This window comes from Antechinus flavipes, chromosome 5 (genome assembly GCF_016432865.1).
Source record: "Antechinus flavipes isolate AdamAnt ecotype Samford, QLD, Australia chromosome 5, AdamAnt_v2, whole genome shotgun sequence".
Lineage (NCBI taxonomy): Eukaryota > Metazoa > Chordata > Mammalia > Dasyuromorphia > Dasyuridae > Antechinus > Antechinus flavipes.
The window spans coordinates 236085116-236106213 of NC_067402.1; positions in this window are offsets into that span (position 1 = coordinate 236085116).

The window sequence follows — 21098 nt, forward strand, 5'->3', positions numbered from 1 at the left end:
AGAAAAGAAGACATAAGTATAGAAGTAAGTAGAAAAGATTAAACATATTAAAAAAATTAAAATACTGACTTTCCATAGGGTGAATGAAACTGTATAGGATTTACCCACTAAAAATTTATAACTTAGCTAAAATTCCCCAAATGAACCAAAAAACATAAACAACTTTTTTAAAACATACTTATCCTTTCCACAGAAGTGATTGGACTATAAGAATAATCAGTCAAGGTACTGAGGAACAGAAGGATCTGGGAAAGGACATGTGTGTGACTGTGGGCTTACATCCTTAAACCTAAGGAAACAAATCACATCCAGTTAGTGAAAGTTCTCTTCCCCACAGAAGCCACTTGGAACAGGAACTGAGACTAGTGAGAGTGAATTGCCCTGTGTGGAAAGATGATGAGTTGGCTTTAATGTGTAGCTATCATGAAAACACAAAGGAAAAGTCAAAGCCAATAATGGAGGACTCTAAGAAAAAGGTTAGGCAAGATATTAGAAGGAAGAGAATCCAGTTAAGAACCTTGAGCCCAAGCAGATAAACCAACAATAGTTATTAATAATAAAACAGAATATGACTGTCGGATCAAATGAAAGAGTCCAGGCATTTATGAAAGAGTATTTTAAGATTAAGGGAAAGCATTCTGCCTCTGATGAGGCAGAAGACCTTGTGGATTGCCAAAAAAATTTGAAACCCACAGCAGGATGTTCTTGAATCGTTTAAAAGAGAAATAAGTATTGTGAAGGCACAGTGTGTGATGTTTGTAAGCAGAAATAATAAATAGAATAAATCTTTCCAAGGAAACAAAATAAAATAACTGATTGGGAATGCAAATACATGGAAGTGAATGAAAATCTGTAACAGAAACAAAAAACAATAACACTCAAAAGAAAATATGCTTATACATGAGCAAAGTATAGATTAATTTTAAGAAACAAATTTATTCCTAATACCTAAACCAGAAAAGAATTATTGCCAATATTAGTAAAGAATATTGATTCAAAAAATCCTGACAAAGATGCTACTGTGATTCATCCAAGAAACAATTTATAATAACCAAGTTGGATTTTTACTAAAGACAGGATGGTTCACTGTTAGGAAAATAATTAACACAATTTAATCAATATTAAAAAAACAAAGCTGTCACATTGATTTATCATCTCAGATGTGGAAAAAGTCTTTGACAAAGAACATTAATCAGTGCTAAAAACTCTACTAAGTAAAATACATGGACCTTGATTTGGTCATCATTTTAAAAATAAAAATCCAACATCCAAGATGTTAATAAATCTAGAAAAATTCATTAAAAAGGATTTCTTTAAAACCTAAAGTAAGCATCATATGTAGTGAGGTTATTTGAACACTTTTCTATTAAATATGAGAATAAAGCCAGGATGCCTATTCTCCTCATTTTTGTTTGATATAGTTCTAGAAAAGATAGCAATAATAGTTACAAAAGAGAAAGACATCAAAAGTATAAAGATAGATGATCAAATAATACAACTATCTTTATTTGTTGATAATGTGATTCTTTACTTAGAAAATCCTAAATAATTAACAAAAATAGCGAAATAGTAGCTTTAGTGGTATGGCAGGCTACAAAATAAACCCTCAAAACTAGTAGAATTTTTGAATAATAATAACAGAATCCCAAAGTTAAAATAGAAAAGGAAATCCCATTATAGATAACTACAGTCTAACAAAACATACTTTTATGTAACTTGTATAAATTCATTAATAAAAGTTCCTAAAAAAATAATCAATACCTCTAATAGCTGGAGGTTCATGACTGAGCCATGGAACTATAATAAAAATAACAATATTATCAAAATTAATTTATACTCTTAATGCTGTGCTAATCAAATGATTAAAAAGATACTTTATAAAACGTAATGAAATGATACCAAAATTCATTTGGAAAAATACAAATCTAGAATTTCAAGGGAAATTATGACAAGAGTCAGGGAAAAAAGGTAAATAATACTTCTAAATCTCAATTATATTTTGAAGCAGTAGTCATCAAACTATTGGTTATGGTCTTGGTCTTGGTTTAAAAAATAGAATTCCATCAATGTGATAATGAAAAAGAATGGAACTCAATAATTTGGTGTTCAAGAAACCAGAAAATACAAATTACTTAGAAAAGAACTCTCTATTTGCTAACAGCTATTGGGAAAACTGGAAAGCAGTTGTGCAGAAATTAGTCCAATTATTATATTCCTAAGTGAATATGCAACCTTAATAATTAAAGATCATACTGCAAAAAAAAAAAATTTAGAAGAAAAGCAGATCATATACTTCTTACAACTATAGATAGAAGATATATTCTATTTTTTTTTTCCTGAGGCAATTGGAGTTAAGTGATTTGCACAGCATCACACCTAGGAAGTGTTGTGTCCAAGACCAGATTTGAACTCAGTTCTATCTGACTTCAGGCTGGTGCTCTATTTACTTAGCCAACTTAGCTGCCCCTAGAAGATATAGTCTTAACCAAGTAAGGGATAGAGGCAATTACAGAAGATGAAATAGGTGACAGATTATAAGAAACTGGAAAAACTGCTAATAACAATGCATTTAGAATAAAAAAGGAATTGGGTGAATAATGAAAAAAATTTAATAGATATAAAGCCGAAAGCCATTCCCCAATGTATAAGTGAGTTAAGTATATGGACAAATAGCTTTTAAGAGAAGAATTGCAAAGTATTCAAAGCCATATGAAAGAATGCTTTATGTCAGTAATAGTAAGAAAAATACAAATCAAAATAATACTAGGGTTTCACCTCACCTTGCAAATTGACAAAGGTGACAGAAGATAGAAATAGTTCATGTTTTAGTAGTGGGAAGATGGCACGTCGATATATTTTGGGGACATCTGGTAATCGATACAGTCATTTTGGGGAAAAAAATTGGAATTATACAAATAAAGTGACTAAAATCTCTATATCCTTTGACCCAGAGATTCTCTTACTAAACAGGCCATTTATAAAAAAGAAAGTCCTCATAGGTGTCAAAATATTTATAACATCTCTTTTTTTTTAATTAAAGTTTTTTATTTTCAAAATATATACACGTATAATTTTCAACATTCATCCGTACAAAATCTCGTGTTCTAAATTTTTTCCCTTTCTTCCCCTCATCCTCACCTGGCAAGTAATCCAGTATATATTAAACATGTGCAGTTTTTCTATACATATTTCCACAAATAGGCTACTCAAGGCAAATCAGATCAAAATGGAAAAAAAAATGAGAAAGAAAACAAAATGCAAGCAAACAACAACAAAAAGAGTGAAAATAGTATGTATGATATCTTTTTGTCATGAAAAAAAGAATTGGAAATAAATTTGATGTCCACTGATTGAGGAGTATATAAAAATAGCATGATATGATCAGATAGAAAGAAAGATATAAGGATCTCTGAACACTGATGCAGAGTGATGTAAACAAGCCAAAAAAACAAACTTGGGTCTTCCTGACTTCAAAGCTGGTTTTCTCTTTAATATCCTATATTGCTTCTTATAATAGATGTTAATAATGACATATATATTTTAAATTTCGCAAATATACTTGCTAATCAAAAAGCATATGTTAAGTACCACTATGAGTCACACAAAGAATATAAAGAGAAAAAAAACCTCAAACCCCAAAACAGTTCCTGCCTCAAGTAGCTTTTAGTGTAATACAAAAGCCAATACAGAAACATCTTTGTATTATGGACAAGCAACAGCATTATTTGAGTTCATCTCAGAGAGGAGGCACCAATATTAAGGGGAATTGGGAAAGACTTCTTGTACAAAAGGTGATTTTTGGCTGGTACTTCAGTGCAACTAGATGGTGAAGACAACGAGGGAGAGAATTCCTGACATGGAGGCCAATGAGTGGAAAATGCACACAGATCAAAGATGGAATCTCTTGTCCAAGAATAATAATGAGACCAGAGTCACTAGATCACAGAATAAATGAAGGAGAATAGGTTTTAGGAAAATCAGAAAGAAGAAAGAGCCAGATAATGAAAGGCTTTTATTTTTGACCCAAGAGGTGATTGGGAGCTATTAGAATTTATTGAATAGGGGGCGGGTTGACCTAGTCAGACCTGTGCTTTTGGGAAAATTAATTTAACAGGCAATTGAGGATAGACTGGAGGTGGGAAAGACTTGAAGCCAGGAGACTACAGCAAGAGCAAAACTGTGAGTTGAATAGGCTCAGGACCAAGGTGTGGCAAAAACAGAGACGAGAAGGTGGCTTATGTGAGATGTAGGAATGATAGAACTTGGCAGGTGATTTGGATATAGGTGGCAAGTAAGAGTAAAGAGTCAAGGATGAAATACAGGTTTCCATCCTGGGTTACTGGGAAGAGAATGGTATCACCTTAGTAATAAACCAGTTAAGAGAAAAGGGTTTTAAGGGAAAGATCAATTTCAGTTTTGGATATATTGAGTTTAAGATGCCTCTTGGACATCCAATTTGAGATGTCCAGTAGGTATTTGAATGTGCGCAGACCAGCAGAGAAGTTAGGGTTAGACAAATAGACTTGAGAATTTTCTAGATATGAATTAAGTAAAAGAATAGAGAAGAGAAGTGGGTCCAAGAAAGAGCTCTCTGGGATATATGTGATTAGGGGACAGAGTATGAACAAAGAATCATCAAAGGAGACTGAGGAGAATTCTACTAAGTGGGAGAAGAATCTGAATAGAGCATTGTCATGAAAACTTAGATACTATCAAGGAGATGAAGCCATTTTGACAGTGTTACAGAGATGTCTAGATGAGTGAAGCTGGACAAAATGCTATTAGATTTGGCAGTTAATGGAAACTGAGTAGATTCCCATCAGTTGGAGAATGGCTGAATAAATTGTGGTATATGAATATTATGGAATGTTATTATTCGATAAGAAATGACCAACAGGATGATTTCAGAAAGTCCTGGAGAGACTTACACGAACTGATGCTGAATGAAATGAGCAGGACCAGGAAATCATTATATACTTCAACAATAATATTATATGAAGATCAATTCTGATGGACTTGGCCATCTTCAGCAATGAGATGAACCAAATCAGTTCCAATGGAGCAATAATGAACTGAACCAGCTACACCCAGCAAAAGAACCCTGGGAGATGACTAAGAACCATTACCTTGAATTCCCAATCCCTGTTTTTTTGCCTGCCTGCATTTTTTATTTCCTTCACAGGCTAATTGTACAATATTTCAGAGTCTTAATTCTTTTTGTACAGCAAAATAACGGTTTAGACATGCATACTTATTTTGTATTTAATTTATACTTTAATATATTTAACATATATTGGTCATCCTGCCATCTGGCGGAGGGGGTGAAGGGAAGGAGGGGAAAAATTGGAACAAAAGGTTTGGCAATTGTCAATGCTGTAAAATTACCCATACATATAACTTGTAAATAAAAAGCTATTAAAATAAAATAAAATAAAATTGACATTTAAAAAAAAAAAAGATTTGGCAGTTAAGAGATAATTGTTGAATGATAAGGTTAGAAGCCAGACTGTAGAGACTTAAGAAAATGAGAGGGTAGGAAGGAACACCAGTTGTTGGATGGACTTCTTAAGGAGTTTAGCCAAGAAAGGGAAGTCATATTTAGAACAGATACCTGAGAGGGAGAGAGGCAGCAGGAAAACAATCAGAGATAGATAGAAGATTATTAAGCAAATGGGAGCAATGTGCTTGAGAAGATCCAGTGGTGTAGGACCATAGATATAGATATAGATGGGTTTGCCTTGACAAGGAGAAAGATCACCATGTGAAATAGGAATGGAATAGGAGGCATGTGAATGATGTGAGGAGTAGGGAAGAAGAGGGAGCTTTCAGAAAATGATCCCCAAACCTAGATTCTATTTAATAATTAATTATTAACCTAATAATTAATATAGTAATAACATAATAAAATAATCACTTCTCTCACTTGATTTCAAGACTGGTCCCTGATGCATTAGTTTTGTGACCCTAAACAAGTCACTTAATATTTTTGTACTTTTTTAAGATTTATTTAAGTTACAAGTTGCATCACATCTTCTTGTTTTTTTTTTTTTTTAATTTTTTTTAATATTTTATTTTATTTTATTTAATAATTACTTTATATTGACAGAATCCATGCCAGGGTAATTTTTTTACAACATTATCCCTTGCACTTGTTTCTGTTCTGATTTTTCCCCTCCCTCCCTCAACCCCCGCCCCTAGATGCAAGCAGTCTTATATATGTTAGATATGTTGCAGTATATCCTAGATACAATATATGTTTGCAGAACTGAACAGTTCTCTTGTTGCGCAGGGAGAATTGGATTCAGAAGGTAAAAATAACCCGGGAAGAAAAACAAAAATGCAGATAGTTCGCATTCGTTTCCCAGTGTTCTTTCTTTGGGTGTAGCTGCTTCTGTCCATCATTTATCAATTGAAACTCAGGTCTCTTTGTCAAAGAAATCCACTTCCATCAGAATATGTCCTCATACAATATCGTTGTCGAAGTGTATAATAATCTCCTGGTTCTGCTCATTTCACTTAGCATCAGTTCATGTAAGTCTCTCCAAGCCTCTTTGTATTCATCCTGCTGGTCATTTCTTACAGAACAATAATATTCCATAACGTTCATATACCACAATTTACCCAGCCATTCTCCAATTGATGGGCATCCATTCAATTTCCAGTTTCTAGCCACTACAAACAGGGCTGCCACAAACATTTTGGCACATACAGGTCCCTTTCCCTTCTTTAGTATTTCTTTGGGATATAAGCCCAATAGAAACACTGCTGGATCAAAGGGTATGCACAATTTGGTAACTTTTTGGGCATAATTCCAGATTGCTCTCCAGAATGATTGGATTCGTTCACAACTCCACTAACAATGCATCAGTGTCCCAGTTTTCCCGCATCCCCTCCAACATTCATCATTATTTTTTCCTGTCATCTTAGCCAATCTGACAGGTGTGTAGTGGTATCTCAGAGTTGTCTTAATTTGCATTTCTCTGATCAATAATGATTTGGAACACTCTTTCATATGAGTGGTAATAGTTTCAATTTCATCATCTGAAAATTGTCTGTTCATTTCCTTTGACCATTTATCAATTGGAGAATGGCTTGATTTCTTATAAATTTGAGTCAGTTCTCTATATAGTTTGGAAATGAGGCCTTTATCAGAACCTTTAATTGTGAAGATGTTTTTCCAGTTTTTTGGTTCCCTTCTAATCTTGTTTGCATTAGTTTTGTTTGTACAAAGGCTTATTTTAATTTGATGTAATCAAAATTTTCTATTTTGTGATCAGTAATGGTCTCTAGTTCATCTTTGGTCACAAATTTCTTTCTCTTCCACAAGTCTGAGAGATAAACTATCCTATGTTCCTCTAATTTATTTATAATCTCGTTCTTTATGCCTAGGTCATGGACCCATTTTGATCTTATCTTGGTATATGGTGTTAAGTGTGGGTCCATGCCAAATTTCTGCCATACTAATTTCCAATTATCCCAGCAGTTTTTATCAAATAATGAATTCTTATCCCAGAAGTTAGGATCTTTGGGTTTGTCAAACACTAGATTGCTATAGTTGACTATTCTGTCTTGTGAACCTAACCTTTTCCACTGATCCACTAATCTATTTCTTAGCCAATACCAAATGGTTTTGGTGACTGCTGCTTTATAATATAATTTTAGATCAGGTACAGCTAGGCCACCTTCATTTGATTTTTTTTTTTTCATTAATTCCCTTGAGATTCTCGACTTTTTATTGTTCCATATGAATTTTGTTGTTATTTTTTCTAGATCGTTAAAATATTTTCTTGGAAGTCTGATTGGTATAGCACTAAATAAATAGATTAGTTTAGGGAGTATTGTCATCTTTATTATATTCGCCCGGCCTATCCAAGAGCACTTAATATTTTTCCAATTATTTAAATCTGACTTTATTTGTGTGGAGACTTTTTTATAATTTTGCTCATATAATTCCTGACTTTCCTTTGGTAGATAGATTCCCAAATATTTTATGGTATCAACAGTTATTCTGAATGGAATTTCTCTTTGTATCTCTTGCTGTTGGATTTTGTTGGTGATGCACATCTTCTTGTTGAGAGGTATCACAAACAGGGAAATTTTACACTGACAAAATATTAATAATAATAATAGCTAATATTTTTCAATTGTTTTTCAGTCATCTCTGAATCTTCATGACAACATTTGAACTGAGGAAGGTGAATCTTCCTGATTCTATCATTCTAACCACTGTGCAACCTAGATGTCTTGACTAATAGCAATACATAATATCTATTATGTGTTAGGCACTGTGCTTAAAGTGCTTTATGATTATGTTTCAGCTATTCCTCATAATAACTCTGGGAGATAGAAACTAATTGAATTGATGATTTACTAATTGTTTATTACCTTCAGGAATATGCCTAACCCTGAAAAAAGGTTTATGGAAAACTTTTCTTTCAAGAGCTTCTGTTTATTTTCTTTTAGATAAATCTAAAATCTATCTATCTAAAATCATCAGCAAGCATTATATATGATGAGGATAAGCTAGAAGCATTCCCAGTAAGGTCAGGGGTGAAACAAGGATGCTCATCACCACTATTACTCAGTATTGTATGACAGATATTAGCTTTAACAATAAGCTAAATTAATAGATTTATTAATAAATTAAATAAACAAGATAAATAAGCACTAAAAAAATTGAAGGAATCAGAGTAGGCAACAAGAAAAAAAAAACTACCATTCTTTGTAGAGAAGATAGTTTATTTAGAGAATCAATCAAAAAACTATTTGAAATAATTAAAACTTTAGCAAAGTTGCAGGATATAAAATAAACCCACATAAATCAATGGCATTTCTGTATATTACCAAGAATGTCCAGCAGCAAAAAATAGAGAAATTCCATTTAAAATACCTGGAGACAATATAAAATATTTATAAGTAGACATTACAAAACACTTTTTTACACAAATAAAGTCAGATCTAAATAACTTGAAAATGTCAATTGCTTATGGGTGAGCTGAGCTCATATAATAAAAATAACAACTCTACCTAAATTGAGAATACTTATAGTGTCATATTAATCAAACTGCCAAAAAATTATTTTATAGAGTTAGAAAAAATAATTATAAAATTTATCTGGAAAAAGAAAAGTTCTAAGGAATTAATGGGAAAAAATGCAAAGGAAGGAGGTCTAGCTGTAATACACCTAAAACTATATTATAAAGCATCAGTCATCAAAACCATTTGGTTTTGGCTAAGAAATAGTGATTGATCAGTGGAATTAGGTAGGTATACAATAGATTATCTATTGATTGATAAACCAAAAGACTCCAGATTCTGGAATAAGAACTCACTATTTGACAAAAATTGCTAGGAACACTGAAATATAGTATGGTAGAAGTTAGGCATAGATCAACATCTCACATCCTATACCAAGAAAAGGTCAAAATGAGTCCTTGATTTAGACAGAAAAGATGATATCATAAACAAATTAGAAAGGCAATAGTTTGTTAGATTTATATAGAAGGAAAGAATTTATGACTAAACAGGATATAGAGAACATTAGGAAATGCAAAACAGAAACTTCTAATTACATTAAGCCAAGATTAGAAAGGAATCAGAAAGCTGGGATACAATTTTTGACAGCCTGTGTTTCTGATAAAGGTCTCATTTTCTAAAGTATATGGATAATTGAGTCAAATTTATAAGAATACAAGTTATTCCCCAATTGATAAATGATCAAAGGATATGAACAATTTTCAGATCACTATTGATTAGACAAATTTAAATTAAGGCAATTTTTAGGGACTACCTTGCATGTATCAGATTGGTTAAGATGAGAGGAAAAAATAATAATAAATATTGGAAGAGATGTGGGAAAAGTGGGACACTGATGCATTGTTGGTGGAGAGTAATTTGAAACTCTTTGATTCAGCAGTGCCACTACTGCGTCTGTGTTACAAAGAAGGAAAAGGATCCATATGCGCAAATATATCTGTATCAGTTCTTTTTTGGTGGTAAAGAATGGGAAAATGAGTAGATGCCTATCATTTGGGAAACAGCTAAATAAGTTATGGTATACGAATGTAATGGAATACTGTTGTTATTAAAAAGTGATGAACAGGCCGATTTCAGAAAAGCCTGGGAAGACATGAAATGACATTGAATGAAATGAGCAGAACCAGGAAAACATTGTACACAGCACAAGCAAGATTTATATAATGACCAACTATTGTAGGCTTGGCTCTTATCAACAGTTCAGTAATCTGAGGCAGTTCTGAAAAACTTTGGATAGAATACATTATCTGCATCCACAGAAAGAATTATGGAGACTGAATGCAGATTGAAGCATACTATTTTCACTTTTTTCTCTTTTGTTTAGTTTTTTTCTTTCTTGTGGCTTTTCCTTTTTGTTCTGATTTTTCTTCTGCAACATGACTCATATGGAAATACATTAAAAATGAATGTACATGTATAATCCCCCAAATAAAATTAAATAAAAAAATTAAAAGTAGATAAGTTTAAATGTGATATTCTAGGAATGAAGAAAAATTATTTTACAATTTTGGGATTTTTGTGGTGGAGAGAATTTTCAAATACACATACATCTTTTTTCTTTATATTGAAGTATTCTCCTTTGTTTTCTGCTAATCTCTGGAAAGGCTAAATTGTTGTCCATAATATTCTGTAAGAAATAAAAGAGAAGAAAATTTGATTTGAATCCTGAAAACAAAATCTGATCCTTGGGGCTGTGCAAAAGTGATTATATTAGGGGCTAAAAAGTGAACCTAAAAGGATTCCAGGGACATCTGTCATTAAGAATTTTTTTGTGTGTGCAGCTATTTTGAGATTGGAAATAGTGGAAGAAACAGATGGCAACCAAAATAATCTATCCTTTTGCTTATTTACTTATAACATTTATTAGGCTAACTCACATGTATTTGAAAAGTGCTTGCTGAATTTTTTAAGCACTCTACATGGGGAGAATTTTTAGTATTACTGTATTAACAAGTAATTATTCTGGTATTATGCTATGATAGTGACTTTTAAGAATTAACACAGTGGTAGAATGCATAATACAAATTTGTCTTATTGCCCTTAGAGACCCATAGATCAATTTGCATTAGATTTTTAGTCTTAAATTTTCTTTTACTTTGCTACTTTGTATTATATAGTTATCAGGACATTAAGTTGTTAGATTCCAATTTTATGCCAGAGATTGTGCTTTTGTTACTGTTTGAGTCTTTTTCTTTATAGAATATATGTATGTATATGTGTAATGTGTGTGTTTGTATATAAATACACATGTATTTCTATACAAGAGCTGACACGAGGAGGGAGATAATTAATTTTTCGCATACTAGTTTTATTTTCAATGTTTAATATTTGAGTGGCTGTGAAATGTTCTTGTTTATACAATTCCTACTCTGTTTCTCTGTCCCTTTCAATTGTCATTTATTTCTCTTGACTTTTTTCCATGTATCTTCTTTTATTTCTTCTCTCCTCATTACCCTATAGTGAGATAGGTTCAGGAGTGGGGCCATATTTATGGTGGAAGAGATCAGGATTATAGGAGGGTCATTCTTGTTGCTTTCTTCTCCATGTCAAATCATGGTTTAAACTTTAATGACACATCCTTATTATCACTACTTGTAGTAATTTTTTTGTTTTTTTTTTAAATTTAATTATAATAGTATATTATTTTCCAATTACATTTAAAGATGTTTTTCAACTTTAATTTTGAGTTCCAAAAGTTTTTTTCTACCTCCTTCTCATACATAACTTTCCTCTCTTCTCCCTATATTAGCAAGCAGTCTGACATAGGTTATACATGTATATTCATTTTAAACATATTTCCATATGAGTCATGTGGGAAGAAAAGTCAGAAAGGGAAAAACCATGATATTTAAAAAACCAAAACAAATGGGGAAACAAAAGTGACTTCCAAAAAGACTTCAATTAACATTGTCTCTTTAGTTCTCACTCTGGATGCAGATGGCATTTTCCATTCAGTTTATTGGAATTGTCTGGGATCACTGAATTGCTAAAGCTAAGTCTATAATAGTTGAACATCACACACGTTTTCCTGTTTCTGCTTGCTTCTCAGCACCGATAGTAATTTTTAAAAAAAGAAACCACTTTAGGTTTAAACACCTCTCCATGCAAATTATAATTTCAGTGATTTGATTATAAATAAAACTAGAGTATAACAGTTATTAGATCTTGGCCATCTTCTTACTTGCCTGACTTTCTTTAAATCATTCTATATGACACTTAGAACTGAAGTTTTTCTTTATCTATCTACCTGATGTTTTTTTAATAATTTATTTATAAAATCTTTGGAGTAGTTCTTAAGATCAAAATGGGTATATGTTTTACATATAAAGAGTAACTCTGTGAGCAAATTAGGTGACCTTGTAATAGTTTACCTGTCAGATATATGGATAAGGGAAGAATTTATGACCAAACAAGAGAGAGGCACAATAAGATGTAAAAATGAATAATTTTGATTATTATAAATTTGTAAGTTTTTTTTTTCAAAAAACAAAACACAAACAAACAAAACATCTAATGTAGCCAAGATTAAAAGGAAAGCAGAAAGCTGGGAAACAGTTTTCACAGGAAGTGTCTCTGATAAAGACCTCATTTCTCCGATTTATAGAGAAGTGAATCAAATTTGTAAGAATACAATTCATTCAAATTGTTAAAAGCTATAGAGATTTCTTCAGCTGAAGAAATCAGAACTGACTATAGTCATGTGAAAAATGTACTCTAAATCAGTATTGATTAGAGAATTGCAAATTAAAAGAATTCTGAGATACCACTTTACACCTTAAGTTGACTAATATGACAGAACATGAAAATGGTAAATTTTGGAGATGTGGGAAGATTCAAACACTAATGTACTGTTGGTGTGAACTGATCCATCCATTCTGGGGAGCAATTTGAAACTAAGAACTATATTATATTTCCTTTGACCCCACCATACCACTAGTAGATCTGTATGCCAAAGAGATTTTTTTTTTTTTTTTTAAGGGAAAAGTACCTGTATGTCCAGAAATATTTATAGCAGCTCTTTTTGTGATGGCAAAGAACCTCCATCAATTGTGTGTGTGTGTGGAAATCCTATCAATTGGAAAATGACAGAACAAGTTGTGTATGTGATTATAATGGAGTACTATTTGCTATAAGAAATAATGCTTTCAGAAAAACAAATAAAAACTGATGTGAAGTGAAGTGGTTTCTGGTAACAATAATATCATATGGTGATCAATTATAAATGAACCAGCAATTATGATGATCCAAGACAATTTCAAAGGATTCCTGATGAAAAATACTATTTACCTCTATAGAAAGTCTGGAGTCTGAATGCAGATTGAAATAGAATAGTTTTCATTTTCTTGATTTTTTTTCCCACAGGCTCTATTTTCTTTCACAGAATGATCAATATAAAAATATATTTTACATGTTTATATATATATAAAACCTATATTAAATTACTTATCTCAGAGAGGGAAGAGAGGAAAGGAGGGAGGAAGGGAGAAAATTTAGAACTCGAAATTTTAAAAAATGAATGTTAAATTTTTATGTGTATATATATATATATATATATATAAAATTGGGAAAATTAAATTTTATTAATACTACTTAAGTTCCAGCCCCTCTCTTCCCAAGACATCACCATTCTTTTTTTTTTTTTTTTTTTTTTAATAACTTTTTATTGATAGAACCCATGCCAGGGTAATTTTTTACAACATTATCCCTCGCACTCGTTTCTGTTCCAATTTTTCCCCTCCCTCCCTCCACCCCCTCCCCCAGATGGCAAGCAGGCCTTTACATGTTTAATAGGTTACAGTATATCCTAGATACAATATATGTGTGCAGAACCAAACAGTTTTCTTGTTGCACAGGGAGAATTGGATTCAGAAGGTATAAATAACCCGGGAAGAAAAACAAAAATGCAAGCAGTTTATATTCATTTCCCGGTGTTCTTTCTTTGGGTGTAGCTGCTTCTGTCCATCCTTGATCAATTGAAACTGAATTAGCTCTATTTATCGAAGAGATCCACTTCCATCAGACTATATCCTCAAATAGTATCATTGTTGAGGTATATAATGATCTCCTGGTTCTGCTCATTTCATTTAGCATCAGTTCATGTAAGTCTCGCCAGTCCTCTCTGTATTCATCCTGCTGGTCATTCCTTACAGAACAATAATATTCCATAACATTCATATACCACAATTTATTCAACCATTCTCCAATTGATGGGCATCCATTCATTTTCCAGCTTCTAGCCACTACAAACAGGGTTGCCACAAACATTCTGGCACATACAAGTCCCTTTCCCTTCTTCAGTATCTCTTTGGGGTATAAGCCCAGTGACATCTCCATTCTTTATTTTCATCCACAGCTATGGTAAACCTGTTGAAGATGTATTCATAGGTATTTTATAGGTTTCCATAATCTCCCTTGTACTCAACCAATTTCATATCTAATCATTTGTCAATTTTTTCATTTTTATCTCTACAACATTTCTCTTTTGCATCTTCTTTTCTCTACTCACCCTCCTGTACAGCCATCCCTGAAGGTCCTGATCTATTTTGTAACAGCTTTCTGATTTGGTCTCCTATCTCAAATCTTTTTATACTCCAATACTTTTTCTACATGCTTATATAGTGCTTTTCTGTAACCATAGGTTTGATCACATCACTCCCTTAATTAGTAAACTCTAATAACTCCTTGCTATCTGTTTCATCTTTTTCTTTGTATTCCTATTAGTTAACAGAGTAAATGGTAGGTGCTTATTAAATCAATAATAGTTGATTATTGTTTTGATAAATATAACTTTGAAATATTTATTAAGTGGCTATGATATAGGCCCTCATAGATCTTACACTCTAATGGGGGAGACAACAAATACATACAGAATAAGTAGGAATATATGGAGAGAGGTTGGAAAAGCCTTTTCGGCTTTGTGTTGAAGATGGGACTTAAAGGAAATTAGGTGGAAATGAGAAGACATAAGAAAATGCTCAGAGCTTAGAGATAGCTGGAATGTCTTGTTTATGAAAATAATGACACTAGTGTTGCTGTATCAAAGAATACCAACAGGGGAGTAAAGTGGAAAGAAATTATAAAAAATTGGAAAGTACTAGGCTATGAAGGGCTGTGAACACCAAACGGAGGATATATTTGAATTTGCTATAGTGATAGAGAACCTTTGGGATTTAATGAGTAAGAAGGTGAAAGGTTTGAACCTGAGCTTTAAGAAAATCACTTTGGCTGCTGAGTGGAGAATGGATTGGAGTGGAGAGTCATTTGAAGCAGGCAGAGCTGCTGGAAGGTTATGTTAGAATTCTTTAGAGTGATAAAGTTCTTGTGATCATTTGGTTGCTTGACCTCTTTTTATAAAACATTCTTTGGATATATGGCTGTTTATAAGATTAATGAGGGAAAGGTGTAGAGTCCAGAATAGGTACAGTATTTCAAAAAATAGAATGACCGGTATAGCGTTTAATCAGATTTATATACACATATATATATCTATATCTAACTATTTAAAGCTGTATCTATGCACAGTGGATACTGTTTTCTCACTGGCCTTGAGTGGTATTGAGATTTGGCGGCCCCCTGATGTCTGAGTAGCCTTTTTGAAGTACTATTTACCATTTGGCATGAAGAATGGGCTGGAAAAGATGCCCTAAAATTTGTCAGCTTCCCCCACCTTAGGCTAGCTTACTTTGATAGGCAAAGATTCCATTTGGTGATTTAAAAAAAAGTATACAAAAACTTGCAAAAATGATTCCACTCACCAACAGCACCAAAAAGCCAAGGAAGAAGAGAACTTGGAAGCCTCCTCAAAAGAACTACTGATGTCCAAGACGGCTACCGCTCCAAAAAGAACCATAAGGGCAAGTGACCAGAAACGCCAAAAACGTAAGAAAGAAAAGGACTTGGAAGCCTCCTCAAAAGAACTACTGATGTCCAAGACGGCTACCCCTCCAAAAAGAACCATAAGCATGAGTGACCAGGAATACCAAAAATGTAAGAAAGAAGAGGACTTGGAAGCCTCCTCAAAAGAACTACTGATGTCCAAGATGGCTACCCTTCCAAAAAGAACCATAAACCCAAGTGACTAGGAACACCAAAAAGCCAAGGAAGAAGAGAACTTGGAAGCCTCGTCAAAAGAATTACTGATGTCCAAGATGGCTACATATTTCTGAACACAAAGCACAATAGACTCTGAAATATCAATTGGCTTTCTTGTGAAAGAATTCAACATGTATCTCATTCTAAAACCAACCCTGCATGAATCAAAGTTGGCAAATGAAAGCCAACCTGACAAAGTCAGAACTATATACATGTTTTTCTGGAGTGGCATACAGACTATGTTATCATAAAGGAAGAGTCAGACCAGATGTATAGGTCTAAGTGCTGCATTGATAATAGACTTATTCTTTCTAGGTTAAATAAACAAAAATGGTGACCCCAAGACAAGGCAGTTTACAGAAGATTTAATGGCAACAGTGAAGCAGAAAAGGAGTGGGCAACTTTCAGAGATTTGGTGTGTAGCATTCCATGTACTCATCTGAGCCAGAACACTCACAAACATCAAGTTGGTTTGATGAAAATGATGGGTAAATTCAGGAGCTGTTAAGAGAAAAATGAGAACTAGGCAGGATTTAGGCAGGATTTAGGATTAACCCCATCAAAAATAAAGTGCAAGCAGAGCTTAGAGAGTTGTAGGATTCTTGGCTCAGTAAACCAAAAAAAAAAAAAAAATTGTTTTATGCTCATAGCAACAATCCAAAATGCTTTTATGATGCCTTTAAGGCTATTTATGGGCAGCTCATTTACTTAGTATTGATAAGGAAACACACTGATAAGTGATAAGGACACATCCTGAACATATGAGCTAAACACTTCCCTAGTTTTCTCAACATACCATCACTAATCAATGCTGAAGCCAGTGACCACATACCTCTAGTTGAAGTTGATCCCTATCTAACCAAACTTCTAACTGAAGAATTTTTGAATGCCATCAGTCCCTTCTCATATGATAAAGTGCCTGGTACTCTTTCTGTTCCAGCTGAGCTTTATAAGAGAAAGGATCCACTGCTCATAGAAAAGCTGACTGTAATTTTTCAGGTTAAATGACAAGAGGCTATCCCCTAGGAGTTAAAGGAAGCTTTCACTGTCCATCTCTATAAAGAAAAAGGAAATTGATTGTTCTTTGATAATCATAGGAGGGTCTTTCTTTTAGTCATTGTTGGAAAGCTTCTTACCAGAGTTCTTAATAGTCTATTCACTTGGAAGATACTCATCTACCTGAGAGCCAGTGTGGCTTCAGAAAGGGCCAAGGAATGATTTATATAGTGTTTGCTGCTTGGCAACTCCAGAACAAATGCTTGGAACAAAAGACAATGATTTTAGATCAAAACCTTTTGATACTGTCAGTCTTGAGAGCTTATGGAAAATCATGTCAAAATATGGCTGTCTAGAGAACTTGTATGTCAGTTTCATAACAAGATACATGCTTTGGTTCTGGATAATGGATTATAACACTCTCTCTTTTCAGTCACCAGTGGACTGAATGAAATAAAATAAATGGGAGGAGAGGGGAATCCATTAAATGTTTACTTTCTGCTGTGCATTGTGTAAGGTATTGGGAATAAAATATAAGTAATCATAATGGTCTCTTCCCTCAAAGAGTTTACATCCTGATGAGGAAAAATATATATGTTTTGGGGAGCAATGATTATTGAGGAGTATTTTAGACAAGAGAATGGTTGGAAACAAAAGGCCGGAATAATTATTTTTTTTGGTATTCCACCCCATCTCAGTGCCATGTATATAGTACCCTGCATGTATCACGTATTAAATAGTTTTTTTTTTTTTGAATGGATGAATGACTATAATGAATTAATTCAAGAAAAAAAGTTTATTAATTGCATTAGGAAAAACTAGGAAGTAAGATGTATTCCCCTAAGATAAACATATGGATTAAAGGAGAATGACTTAAAGCTTTCCTTATATGATATAGTAATGATTCTGTAGTGAATTGCATGATTCTTATGCCTTCAATGAAGACATCAAAGTCAACTACTGAATTGATGATAAATTCTTTGACTTGAAAAGTCTCCAAGTAAAAACTAAAGTGGAGGAAGTGTTGATTCATGATTTTTTGTCTGCAGATGATCATGCATTTTAATTCAGCCTCTTAAGCTGAGATGCACCAAAGTATGGATCTGTTCTCTGCTGGTTGTGTTAATTTTGGCCTAACAATCAACACCAAGAAAACACAGCTTCTTCACTATTCAGTACCACTCTTTCCATATGTGGAGTCATCAATTACAACAAATGGAAAAGTTTTTAATTCTGGTGATAAATTTACTTACCATGAAAAATAACATTGACACCCACATTGCCACAACTAGCTCAGAGTTTGGGAGCCTCTGAAGGAAATTGTGAAAGAGAAAAGGTATTAGGCTGCTTACTACATCCAGGGTCTATAGAGCCATCGTGCTGAGTTTATTTTTGTTTGCTTGTGACGCCTGGACAGTATACTAGTACCATTGCCAGGAAACCGAATTGCTTCCTTGGAATTGTCTTAGGAAGATTCTGAAGGTCACATGGCAAGATAAGGTACCAGACACTGAAATCCTTTCTTGACCTAAACTTCCAGGTTTACTCTTCTGCAGAGGGAGCAACTCTAATAGGCTGGCAATGTTATTGGAATGCCTAAAAGGCTATTTTATGGAGAACTCTCACAAGGCAAATGCTTACAGAGAGGTCAGAAGTGTTATGATGACACTCTCAAGGTCTCCCAGAAGAACTTTGGAATTGATTTCATGGGAGACACTGGCACAGGAGTAGCCAGCATTGTAATGTTCTCTTCTCTAATATATAATCTTCTCTGGGAACAGGTTTCTTGGAGGGCTTCTGGGAGCAGCTTTAGTTTCAGTTTAGTGTAATAATCATCTCAAATGCAGCCAGGAGTTAAAGTTCAGATCCTTTATTTTCTTTTTCCTTCACTTGGGGCTCAGCTTTCTGGAGGCCTTCAGGATCTTGGTTTCAGTGTTTTCCACAGGACAGCCTGCTACCTCTTCTCTGTCTTCCTTTGTTTTGCGCAACTGAATCCTGGCCTCTCAATCTCCCAGAGTGCTCCCAGTGGCTTGTTCTTTTATATGCTCTTTTAGAGGCATGAACTCAAAGATTGACTCCTCCTTGGAGAGTGGGATTGTGGGCTTCTCACTCGTGAATCTTCTCCACTCCTCTTTGACTTGTGACTCTCCTGGATTCCTCTCTGACTTGTGAATCTTATAGAACTCCAATGAGTTACTAAATACATTAGTGAGCTAGAGAACTATTACGGACCATGCTAAATTAGATTTAACCACTATCTCCTCAATTCCACTGACTTAGCACTTTATAAGAATTCTACCACAGCATGGTGTGCTTAATCAAAGAGAGTACAGAGTTTTGCAAGCAAAGCAGAATTACTGCAACATGAAAAATAAAAATTTAGACCCATCTCTACCCCAGATGTTCATATGGATTATCCACATGCCCAACTTGTGCAGAATCTTCTGAGCTGATATTGGTTTAGTCAGCTATAGTTAGACATACTGTACCTTGACCTCAATATAGTGATGTCATTTTGGTCTTTGAGAATGAAAGACAACAGCCAACCAACTATAAACACACACACACACATAAATACACGTAGAGTATGTTTGTACACATACACATATATGCCCACACATTTTTTTAAACTTTATATCCTTTCTGACTGTCATTTCCCAGGTTTTGTCATTTCTGTCTTTACATTTGTGCAAAGTTAGTCATCCTCCTATTATTTGGTATTTTCCCCTCATGGGGAAAGGAAGCTATCCTTGAATTAGATATCCTATATTACATTACAAAAAAGAATTGAAACTTCTGCTTCAAATTCAAAATAGTGATTAGTTTGTTTTCTCTATTGAAAGAACAGTTGTATTTATTTATGTCCACCATCATGGGATTGAAAATGAATTCCTAAAATGTTACTTTTTTTCTCTGATGTGGTAGGGAGATAAGAAAGGTATGAAAAATCAGTTTAAAAGTCATTTAAATGTTCTCTCTCTTCCATTTATCTGCTTATCCTCAATACAGCCATCCTAGGTTACTCTTTATTGCTTTAACTTTATTGCAAAAAAAATGTTGCCTTAGTTAATGAGATCTTAGACCAGTAGGGGGACAGACAAAATTCTGTTTCTGGCTTTGAGTGATTTTTGAGGAAGTGGTAAGCTTCCTCTTGACAGTTCCTTATTGCTATAGCATGCAAAAAGAGATAACAACTTTGAAAGGGTTCTAAGATGACATTGCTTTTTTAATTTGCTCTAATATCGTATACATTGAAGTACATTATGCACCAGGATCTACTTATAATAATCTTCAAATTTTATATTAATTCTTCTATAACAAATCTTGAAAAAAGGGCGTTTAATTATTTAAAACCAATTGTGAGGAAAGACTGAAGAAATTATCAGAGTATAAGTTTTTTATTTCTTTTGCTACCCAGTTAGAGAAAAAAAAAATCATAATCTTTAGATATTGACTTAATTAAAATCTTTGTTTATAAATGGTTGTACCTACACTGCTTTTATTCAACTATGTCAATTTCTAAAGTTTCTAATGTTCTATGAACCATATTTTAGGAAGGATATTGACAAATGGATTAAATTCTAGAGGTAGGTGAACCGGGGATTAGAAACCAGTCCTTGAGGACTAAGATCATCTTTTCAAAGAGAGCAGTTACGATGATCAAAAGAGCAGAGAAGGCTTTTATTTGTTTATTTGAAGAAAAAGCTTCATATTAAGGATTAAAGTATTCAAGGTATATTTAAAATATGTAAATATATAGGCTATTGCCACAGTTACACAAGACACTGTTATTACAATTTAATATCTAAAAGGAGTAGAAAAAAATTTTGTATGATATTAACTCTTAAGATACTTATAAGAGAAAACACAAATTTTTTTTAAGTTTTAAGCAATTTTGGACAGAAAATGAATTGTATATATATACAAAGCCTCAAATCACCTTTTAAATAATATATAAGATGCCTCACTTGTGT